Here is an 11,221-nt window from a genome sequence, read left to right as displayed (position 1 = left end):
GTGCTTGCTTTGGGTGTTGTTCTATGAGCCCATAAAACCTTCGGTAGTTCATCCACCCAACCAACGCGACCATGACCCAACCTAGCTTTGATTCCAGCTACTATATCCCGGTTGGTGACTTCGCACTGGCCATTCGCCTGCGGATGCGCAACAGATGTAAAAGTTTGCTTAATATTAAGCTCCGCGCACCAGCTGCGAAAAGGGTCACCCGCGAACTGCGTACCATTATCACTAACAATTTCGTTTGGTATACCAAATCGACAGACGATGTCTTCCCATACAAAATTTCGTACCCTTTTTCCTGAGATTGCTGCCAGCGGTCTCGCTTCGACCCACTTTGTGAAATAGTCGATTGCAACAATCAAGAATTTGATGTTTCCTGCGTGTGCAGAATGTGCGTAAGGTACTGATGTGAGTAACATGTTTAGAAAATAAATGATAAAATTACCTCGGCCTTTTGGGAATGGTCCGACTATGTCGATTGCCCATTTGCAGAATGGCCACGGTGAGGAGACTGGTATCATTGGTTGCGCAGGTGCTCTGCTAATAGGTGCATGTATTTGGCATGATTCACATTGCTTAACTATGCGCGCAGTATCCGCGTACATGGTGGGCCAATAATATCCTAGCCGCATTATTTTTGACACAATGGACCTGTGCCCCAAATGGAGTGCGCATGCACCTTCATGCACCTCGCGTACAACTTCCTCTGCCTCTTTCGGGCCAATGCACCTTAAGTGCGGTCCCAAATAATTCTTTCGATATAGGACGTCACCCTCAAGGGCATACAACGGTGCCTTAACGCGGACTTTCTTTGCATCAGCAGAATCCGCAGGAGATGTGCCATCTCGCAGAAAAGCCACGATGGGCGTCATCCATGTTGAGCTTGATTCCTCAACTGGTGCAACTAAAGGCATCATAACAATGGATTTCGCATTGAGTACTTCTATTAGAACTTTCTTCCCCATATGATCAAAAGCCAAGGCAGCCAGTTTGCTTAGCGCATCCGCTTTCTTATTTTGCCCCCGCATTACGTGGGAGATTTGAAAAGCTTCAAATTGGTCAGCGAGGTTGTGAACAAGCGATAGATATTGCTGCATAGCTATGTCATGCGCTTCGAAATCTCCACTGACCTGACTGCATACAAGCTTTGAATCCATATACGCGTGCAAAATTTTAACATTTAACTTATGCGCAATGCGCATACCTGCTAACAGAGCCTCATACTCTGCTTCGTTGTTCGTAACAGCAAAATTAAACCGCAGTGCGTATGTATGCTCTTCGCCATCTGGGCCTGTTAAAATTATACCCGCACCTGCACCAGATGCGCTGCACGCACCATCGGTGTACAATTCCCATGGTGACAAAGTTGGTGCAGGTGGATCCTGATGTTCTGCTGATGCCTCGACATCCGCAGGTAATTCTGCTAGGTAATCAGCAAGTATTTGACCCTTAACCGCACTGCGCGAAGAAAAATTTATTTCATGTTCACCTAATTCAACTGCCCACTTAGCCATTCGGCCAGAAATCTCAGGCTTGTATAACACCTGAAAGAAAAATGATTGCGTTAGTCAATGCGGTAACCCCGGTCATTGCCGCAAAGTAGGCGTTTACCAACCTGTTTGATTGGTTGATCAGTTAGAACCACGATTGGATGTGCTTGAAAATATCGGCGCAAACGCCGCGCCGTATAGACCAGCGCATATACAAGCTTTTCTATTGGTGAGTAGTTTACTTCGCTTGATGTCAGCGTCTTGCTTACGAAGTAGACCGGCATTTGCGTCTGAGAAAAACCTCAGTCGTTAAATTTCTGCGATATAAATAAAGCATGTAAATTAATGGATTACCTTTCCGCGATCCGCGATGAGGACTGAGCTGACAGCTTCCTTCGATGCCGCGAGGTAGAGCGTTAGCGTTTCTCCTGATACTGATGCAGTAAGTGTTGGTAATTCCGCAAGCACCTTTTTCATCTCCTGAAAGGCTGATTCTGCTTCCTGAGTCCATACGAATTCTTTTTTCTTCAAACAATTTTTCAAAGTATTAAGAATGGTAACTGTCATTCTGCGGCTTTTGACAGAAACCGTGTGATTGCCGCAAGCTTCCCCGTTAGACTCTGCACATCTTTCTTTGTCTTCGGAGATGGAAAATTATCAATGGCTTCAATCTTTTTGGGATTGGCCTTGATACCCCACGCTATTACCACATGACCTAAAAACTTGCCTTCCTCTTCCCCAAAACTACATTTAAGCGGGTTAAGCTTCATGTTGATCCTGCGCAGAGATGCAAACGTTTCCAGGATGTCCGCGAGCATATCTTCTTCGGTGTTACTTTTAATTACCAAGTCGTCGACGTACGCTTCAAGATTTCTACCGATTTGGTGCTTGAATGCTGCGTCAATTACACGCTGATAGGTCGCGCCCGCATTCTTTAAACCGAAAGGCATCTTCGTGTAACAATAAATACCCTGCGGCGTATGAAAAGCAGTTTTGTCCTCATCTTCCGCAGCCATTAAGATTTGGTGATAACCCTTGTATGCGTCCAAAAAACACTTGTACCTAAATCCCGACAGTGATTCTACCTTCCAGTCTATCTCCGGGAGAGGGTAGTTGTCCTTAGGACATGCCTTATTAATGTCGTTGAAATCAACGCACATTCGCCAGTTACCGTCAGCCTTTTTTACCAACACAGGATTTGCAACCCATGTCTGATAACGCACTTCCCGCAGAATGTTTGCTTTGACAAGGTTGTCCACCTCTGCGCACAACCAATCAATGCGGTCTAGAGCCATATGCCGCTTCTTTTGCCTAACGGGTGTCAATGATGGATTAACGTTTAACTTATGTTCCGCAATATCCCGTGGAACCCCGGTCATGTCTGACTCGCGCTATGCGAAAATATCTGCGTTAGCTGATAATATTCCATGCAACTTGCCCTTCGTTTCGGCTGACAAGCCTGCGCCGATTTTAATTCGCTTATCCGAATGCAAGCGATTTGCTATTACTGCACAGTTTGCAAGTTGCTCTTCTACGCTAGGAGCGCTTACAGACGCGACAGAGCCACACAACTCGGTTGCTTGATGTGACGCAACTGTGGCGATGCCTCCTACTGTGGGAAACTTAATCAAACCATGCACTACCGATGGTATGATGTTGAAACGCCGTATGAAGTTTCTCCCTAGCAGTGCGTTATATCGTGAAGTTGAACGAACCACATAAAAATCGACCAATTCATGTCTGATCATTTGCGAGTTCCTGTCATCCGCAAGCTCTATCATTAATTCTATCCGGCCTAGCGGCCACGAGTTTTCTCCGGAAAACCCTGATAGCGTAATATCAGGCTGGCGTAACTGTGCTTTGACTTCTGCCGGGAGGAAACGATAACAATGCTCATACATAATATCGACACCGCTGCCAGTGTCAACATGCATGCGCTTAATCTGGATTCCGTAATTAGGGATGCGACACTTGATGATAATGGGCTCATTAATTGTATCAATTGACATTACAGGAGGGAAAGTGATTGGGAGAAGCTCCCAATCCTGGTGATCATTGTACTTTCTTCGCTGGCTGGTTTTCTCTGCGTCAACCATGTTAATGGTTAAGTCCGCGTTTTTTGCTTTATCAACTTTTTGCCATGCGAAAGTTTTAGCCTTCGACCCTTCCTCTGCGGATTTTCCCTTACCCTTTTTAGGTGGTTTTAGATGATCCAATTTGCCCGCGGTTAAGCGCTTCCAGAACCCGTTCCATCAAGTTTTTACATCGATTGGTGTCGTGACCATAATCGTCATGAAATTCACAATACTTTGTTTTGTCCCGCTTGCCAAATTCTGTAAGCGGAGTTGGAACCGCGAAGGTCGCGCATATTGGCTCCGTTGCCAAAATTTCCTTGGGCGTTTTGGACAAACTTTTGAGCAGCGCATAGTTCTGATTATTGATGCCGCGCTAATTATTGTTTCGATAATTGTCACTTGATTTCCCTTTATCATTCCTGATAGGACCACCGCTAGGATACCTTCCGCGAGAGTTGTTACCACGATTTTGATCGCGCGAACGATCATCGTCGTCCTTCCTCTCGTTGCGTGAGCTAGCTATTGGGATGTCATTATCTTCGCCACTCCGCATATAGTCGTGGCATTCATTAAGCGCCTCAGCATAAGTTGTTGGGACTGTATGGCACAGACGCCTTACCAGTGTTGGATGACGTTCTTAGTTTATACCATGTATGAGTCCGGAAATCTGTTGCTCTGGTTTGAGATCTGGTATACGCAGGCACTCATTAGTATACCTTGTGAGAAATTCGCCTAAAGATTCCTTGGACTTCTGCACGATGTCATGGCATTCAATGTGAGTGCGTTTGCGTGGTCTCTGATTCTGATATTGCAGTAAAAACTTTGTCCGCAGATCCATAAACCCGGCAATACTACCCGCCGGCAATTTATTAAACCACTCACGAGCAATACCCTGTAGTGTCATAGGAAATATCTGACACGCAACCGGATCCACCCAGCCCTGAGTGCGCATTGCGCCCTCGAAACGCTGTAAAAAATCATCTGGATCGGTCAGGCCATTGTAAGTACCCAACGTGCTAGGTATCTTTGGTGCTGATGGAAATGGATATGCGGTTATATGCAGAGGAAACTTGTCAAAGGTAGTCGGTAGCTCGAAGGGTTGTTTAACAGGATCCCCTTTCAAGTTCGCAAAGAAACGCTTCATCATGTCCTAAACAAAGTCAGGTTGTGAAAATAAATGAACCATATCAGGAGGTGCGGCCTGCATGAATTGACTTGCAAGATTTGCCTGCCCTTGAACATTTTGCCAAGGTTGACCCTGCGTCTGCGGATATAACCAAGGCTGCTGCGTTGGAAAAGAGGGATGACTTGAAGACGCAGAGTACACAGGTGGTTGTAAAGGAAGCGAAACCTGTGGCGCAGATATCTGCGAAACCTGAGGATACACACTTAAAAGCCCAACTGTATGCGCTGTGCTTTGTTGTTGTGCTGTTATCGGCGCCCAATGAGAGTTTGCATCTGGGATGACACCAAACCCCCAACTATTAAGTAACGCCTGCGCATCCGCAGGAGTTAAAAATTGCGAAACTGGGCGCGGTGGTTGCCAAGGTTGCAACGGTGTAAATGACGAATTCTGCTGAATGCTCTGCGTATGCAGAGGTATTGAAACAGTGGTACTGTAAATAGGTACCTGTCCGCAGCAAACCACATGCGGCCCCGTTGTTCCATCGCTAGTGCCTCCCAAGATGACCCTTGGATCCACTGACGAAAAGTCCAACCGCGTGGTTGTGACTGGTGAGTTTGCTCTTGGCGGTGTAACCCCGTCTGAATATATCGGCTTGTACCTCTGAAAGGGTTCGCCGGATATAGGTGGAGGGTACATCGTGTACCCCGCCTGAATAGCCGCCCCCGTAGTCATAACCGGTGTCTGTTGACTACCAGACGGTGCGTTCTGAACATCTGTTTGGGTATGTTCCGATGATTCCTCCGAAGTCATGATACTGTTAAAGAAAAAATTCAAAAATTTTGTAAATAATGAGTCATACAATTCAAAACCTTAAAAGAAAAAGCAATTAAACAGTCTTGAATTAATTCGACTCTCAATGAAAGCACCACTTGATCATGCATATTTTAACCGTAGGGTTTAATATGCCTGCTCAATACATAAAGAGGGGTTTAAGGATCTTAGAACGTGGCTCTCCGGTCCGGCTACCGTGAATAACCCTGGCCGACATGATGATGTCGGCGAGGTGGCCAAGTGATTAAGTCCACCTCCGATAACGGTCGTCGATCAAGAGGCCCCAAATAAGGTCGTAGGTACTAGCTTACAAAAGACTAACATGTTAACCTTGAAAGGATGCTGAATGATGCTGTTTTACGTAATGTGTATCGTATGTGATGGTTACGTAATGTGCCGTGTGTGGTGAATGATGATTAGGGTTTGTATTTATAGGCAAACCCTAATTCTAAAACCGTCCCAGATCATGATAATCTCATCCATAACTGACTCCCCCGAATCACGGATATAATTATGGAAAAGATATTTACTTGACAGCTAAGCAACCGCCGTACCGGGAACAAAGGCAATCGCACGCCGCATACCGCACACAAGAACACGCATACGCACAATAATGATTGCCCGCATACATATGTGGTGCGCCTGCGGGTTGCGGTATCATTATGTATATAAAAGGTCCATGTGTATACCAACAGAAACTTAAATGTTGTCACTTTACATTATAAAAATATATATCTGTGAGTGAGTGCAAGTGTGTGCGTGTATCGTTGGGTGGTTCTCTTATTACAAAGAATGACAATAAAGGTTAGAACAATATAAACTTCAACTTATGGTTGATGATATTAAATAAGTACACAATATTAGGGTTAATGATACATATCAACAACAAACTTTCACTTTTGTATCACATTAGGCAACTTTCAATCTCATAAGTTGCTATGGAGGATTACATGGTTGGAAGTATTATTTGTTGGCGAAGGCCAAAGGACTAAAAAATGGTTTTTTGTTTTGTTGCTAATACTCGATAGAATTGGAGCCGGTTTCCTACATCTCATTACATTACATAACTCGACAGAATATCCAACAAATTGTTACCTACATTAGGTTTAACAGAATATCCAACAAAATACAAAATTATTTGCACATATGTACCATTAACCCATGATATTACATGTATTTCAAGTTATGCTAGCAGTTTTAACTTGTAATTGTCCTGGACTGCCCCAATGCAAACACAATTGTGTCCATCTTTTTGTCACACTTATATTTTGCCACATTTTTACATGATCGTCTTGTTTAACTTAACATATCATCAATATAGTATACACAGTATAATTCTTATTATACTACAATCACAATTTATATATATACATACACAAATATAAATATACTAGTGAAATGACCCGTAGAACCACGGGTTTGTTTAAACGAAACAGTATAATTGATATATTGTAGATATTAAGTGAATGTAAATGATAAAGTCATTTAGTTTAATGACCCGTGGAACCACAAATTTCGACTAAGAAACTTGTCGTTGTTAACTTGGTCAAAATAATTAAACTACATTCATTCTCCCACCACATTCCTCTAATTTTCATTACAACTACCATTTTCCTTGTCATAAATGGTACTTATTTAATATTAAAAGATGAATTGAAAATACCTGGTTCAACCTCGCAAAAATCATGATTATTTTTGAATTCTTCTATTATAGTATATACCTTCATTTTAAATAGTCACAATATGATATGACGTATATTATCGATTTTCAGATTCTTGTTGTTTAACAAACATACAATAATAAAACATTCAAGGTGTGATAAATTTCATCATCAAACAACGCATAAAAGAGAATAATTCTTTGAAAAACCATTAACAATGACATGAAGGTTTGTACCTCATTTTTGAAAACAAAAGGTTATTGGATAATATGGTGAAGATCGAGAAAAATAGTTGTAAAGGTTTGTACATATTGAGAAAAAGAGTTGTGATAATATATGGTGGAGATGCTCCGAGATATATATTTATAAAACAATAATACCGTATTGAATATTAAATGATATTTTACTAATTATTTTTGCCTTCCAAATCATCATTCATATATTATCGTCATTTAGTTAGAATTAATATTAATACAAAATAAAAACAAAATTATTATGAAAATTAAAGTGTAATTAGTGAAACGTTAACAAAATCATTAGAGCTTTATACTTGTTTTTATTTTGTATCTTTTTTAAATAGAATTAATATTAATATTAATATAAAATAATGATATCAACATTATGAAAATTAAAGAGTAATATAAAATTACAGAGTAATAATTTATTTAAGTAATTAAATAATTAATTACTATAAATACAATTTTTTTAATTATAAAATACTTAGGATTAATGACATCATCTAAGTGACATACATTTTTTCTTTTTATTTTTAATATTTTTTAACAAATGAATTTGTCTAATAATAACATCATCATTGTAGGAATTTAATAAAAACTATAGATATTGTACTCCGTATATATACGTATAGAAACGCACAAACTTTATTAAATAAAAAAATGTATATATCTTGATAGAGTAAATAAAAGCTGCGGGCCCCTACAATGAGGCATAGCCGCTTCTAGGGGTGTTCATTTTCGGATATTCGAATTTTCGGATATCCGAAAATTCGGATAGTGAAAAACCTCATCCGAAATCCGAATCCGAAATTTCGGATATCCGATTTTCGGATATCCGAAATTTCGGATTCGGATATCGGATTATCCGAATATCCGATATTTTTGAAGAACTTCGGATATTTTCGGATAATTTTCCGGATATTCGGATAATTTTCGGATATTTCGGATATTTTTCGAATATTTCGGATATTTTTCGGATTTTTTAGAAATTTTCGGATATTCGGATATCCGAATATCCGAAAATTTTAAAAACTCCATCCGATATCCGAATCCGAAAAATCGGATATCCGATTTTCGGATATCCGAATTTTCGGATATCCGATTTTTCGGATATTTTCGAATTCGGATTTCGGATAATTCGGATTCGGATTTCGGATTTCGGATTCGGATATTTTGAACACCCCTAGCCACTCTTCAGCTTTCCTTGTACGAGGATAAAGCACTTCTTAATTGTCAAAAAGTCAACAAAAAGCACTCTCCTAATGTTCTACTTTCCATCAAATAGATCACAAATCTTGTTCCAAAATAACAATGAAAACAGATATAAAGTTAACCCTAAATCAAACCCGTTCCAAAGTTTAAACCTGGAAATTCTTCCCGGTAAAAGTTTGTCCAAATTGCCAATGCGAAGGTACGATGTTGTGCGATGTGGAAGTGCGACCATCACTACCCTTGACCCTAAACGAAAGCGATTGTCCTAGCAACACAGCGTTCGATTGCCAATTTTGACCCCAGTTTCTACTAAGAGGCATCCATTCGGTATTTGAACTTTTGACCCACGCTTGTGTCACATCCCCAGCACCAGCAACATTTGAACTTTTGACCCACGTTTATAGTGAACCTTACTCCTCCTTGTTTACGGCATGGCACCCTGAATTATACAATGTGCATCTTTTGTTTAGATAGATTTGACACATTAGTTAAGATGGAGTACTACTATTAAGTAGCATACAAAAATATAAATCAAACATGACAAACTTCTGAGATTTGTCAAAATAGTATCAGAAAAATCATATAATCAATGTTTAATTTTTTATACTCCCTTCGTTTCAAATAACTTGTCCCATTTGAACATTCATTAGATTTAAGATAAGTTTAATAAATGTCATTTTTTTATATTCATGATAATTTTGAATGAATTTATTTAAAATACATGATCAAGAGTAATAGTAAACTAAATTGAAAAGTTTAATGGTTAATTTTTGCAAGTTAACAATATGGTTTAAACTTGCCTTTAAAAAAAAAAAAAAAAAAAAAAAAAAAAAAAAAAAAAAAAAACCGATATGGCATAAGAAAATTTTATGGAAGAAGTATTAATTAATTAGTGATACTTTAAACACTTTAGGACTAGTCAACGCATAATATACCAAAAATTACTAAAGAATATTACAGTCAAAAACACAATTCTTTAGAAAAAAGTACTCCGTAACTTTCTACTGAAGCAATATATAAACTTCAACATCATTCATTTATTAATATTAATAATTAATAATAATAATAATTTAATAAAAATAATACAGTATTTTTAGCAAAAGGTCAAAATGTGTGGACGAATTAGAGTAACTAACCTTCTGTACGTAACAGGAACAATCCCGGCACGATACTGAGCGAGCTTGAGAAACATGGGCATGGCAAGATCGAAATGTGGGCGAGGTGGGTTACACCACCCGCCATTGTCGCTAGGCTGATCGAAATTGGGCGGGCAAAAGTTGGTGGCAGTTATGAAAATGGATGGGCTGCCCGGGAGACACCATTTTGGGTCGTCTATACATTTTATTTCAAAACAAGCCCCGCAACTCAGCCCGTTGTTGAACAACGCTGTGCTTAACGCCCCAGTGTTTACTCCATAACCTTGGCTATATAAGTTTCCATACCCACATGCTCCCCCTAAATAAAAAATATATGACCCAAAAAGATCACTATATAATATAGAAAATGAATGAAATGGAGTTGTACATCATATAAATTGATCTCTACTAGGATACATATATTGTTTTGACCAATTAATCATGGTACAAGATTTTTTTGTACTAGAGGGGAAAACTAACATATATCAAGAAAAAGGTAATATTGGTCGATTAGAGATAAATTTTGATAATGTACGAATCATTAATTATGTTACTAACAAAATATTTAAGGGAGGGGGTGAGAATAGAGACCAGAAACGCACGTACCCATGGTGCCAGAGGCATCACTACCACCATAAAACGTGGCATGTGCGGATTGCCATGTGCCGCCGGTGTATACACCGGGAATGCGAGCCTTGACCGCCGATATAGTTGCTACCAACATTAGAATTAGAATGTCAAATGGTATAGTGAAATTCATTTTTGAAGTAGAAACAGAGATTAAGAGAAAAGTTGGAGAATGGAAAGTGTGAAGAGAATCAAGTATGTGAAGGGGGTACTCATCGCAATTGCGGTACTGTCTGTCCACTCCTACCCAGCTTGATCTCATTCAAGTGCCGCGGTGTTTAATGTCTTTTCGCTCATGTTTTCTGCGTGTTCCGTCTTCTCGTACTTCCACATATTTATTACATCTACATATTGTATAGATTATAGGGCTTGTAATTATCCCATTATATGAATGAAAGTTTTACTTGCTTTTCAAAAAAAAAAAAAAAAAAAAAAAAAAAAACTTATTGGTGAAAATGGAGGGCCAGTTGGGATTCTTTTTGGGTTGTGTATAAACTTTTTGTTTCATTTAGTATAGTTCTACCAGAGAATATATATATATATATATATATATATATATATATATATATATATATATATATATATATATATAGTCAAAAGTTCAAACGAGAACCAAATAAATTGAGAACCAAATAAATTGCGAGAACTACGAGAACCATTAAATGACAAAGATTTTTCACATGTGAGTAGGTTGAATCACATATAAATGTTGATGACAAGTAATATTGAACCAAAAATAGTTTGAAAAAAACCTAACATTCAACTATATTATCAAATATATAATCTCTCGTTCACATGTGCAGATGTGTTTGTGTAACATATGA

At 39.2% G+C, this 11,221-nt stretch overlaps 1 pseudogene; it reads right to left on the bottom strand.

Moving 5' to 3' along the window:
* Positions 1-8,780: 8,780 nt before the first annotated feature.
* Positions 8,781-10,530, bottom strand: LOC139840638 (expansin-A9-like; annotated as a pseudogene).
* Between the last annotated feature and the right edge of the window lie 691 nt (positions 10,531-11,221).

The sequence above is a fragment of the Rutidosis leptorrhynchoides genome, chromosome 4 (assembly GCF_046630445.1).
Source record: "Rutidosis leptorrhynchoides isolate AG116_Rl617_1_P2 chromosome 4, CSIRO_AGI_Rlap_v1, whole genome shotgun sequence".
Classification (NCBI taxonomy): domain Eukaryota; kingdom Viridiplantae; phylum Streptophyta; class Magnoliopsida; order Asterales; family Asteraceae; genus Rutidosis; species Rutidosis leptorrhynchoides.
Note: the sequence above shows the minus strand (reverse complement) of the source record. Positions and strands in the feature narration are given on the sequence as shown.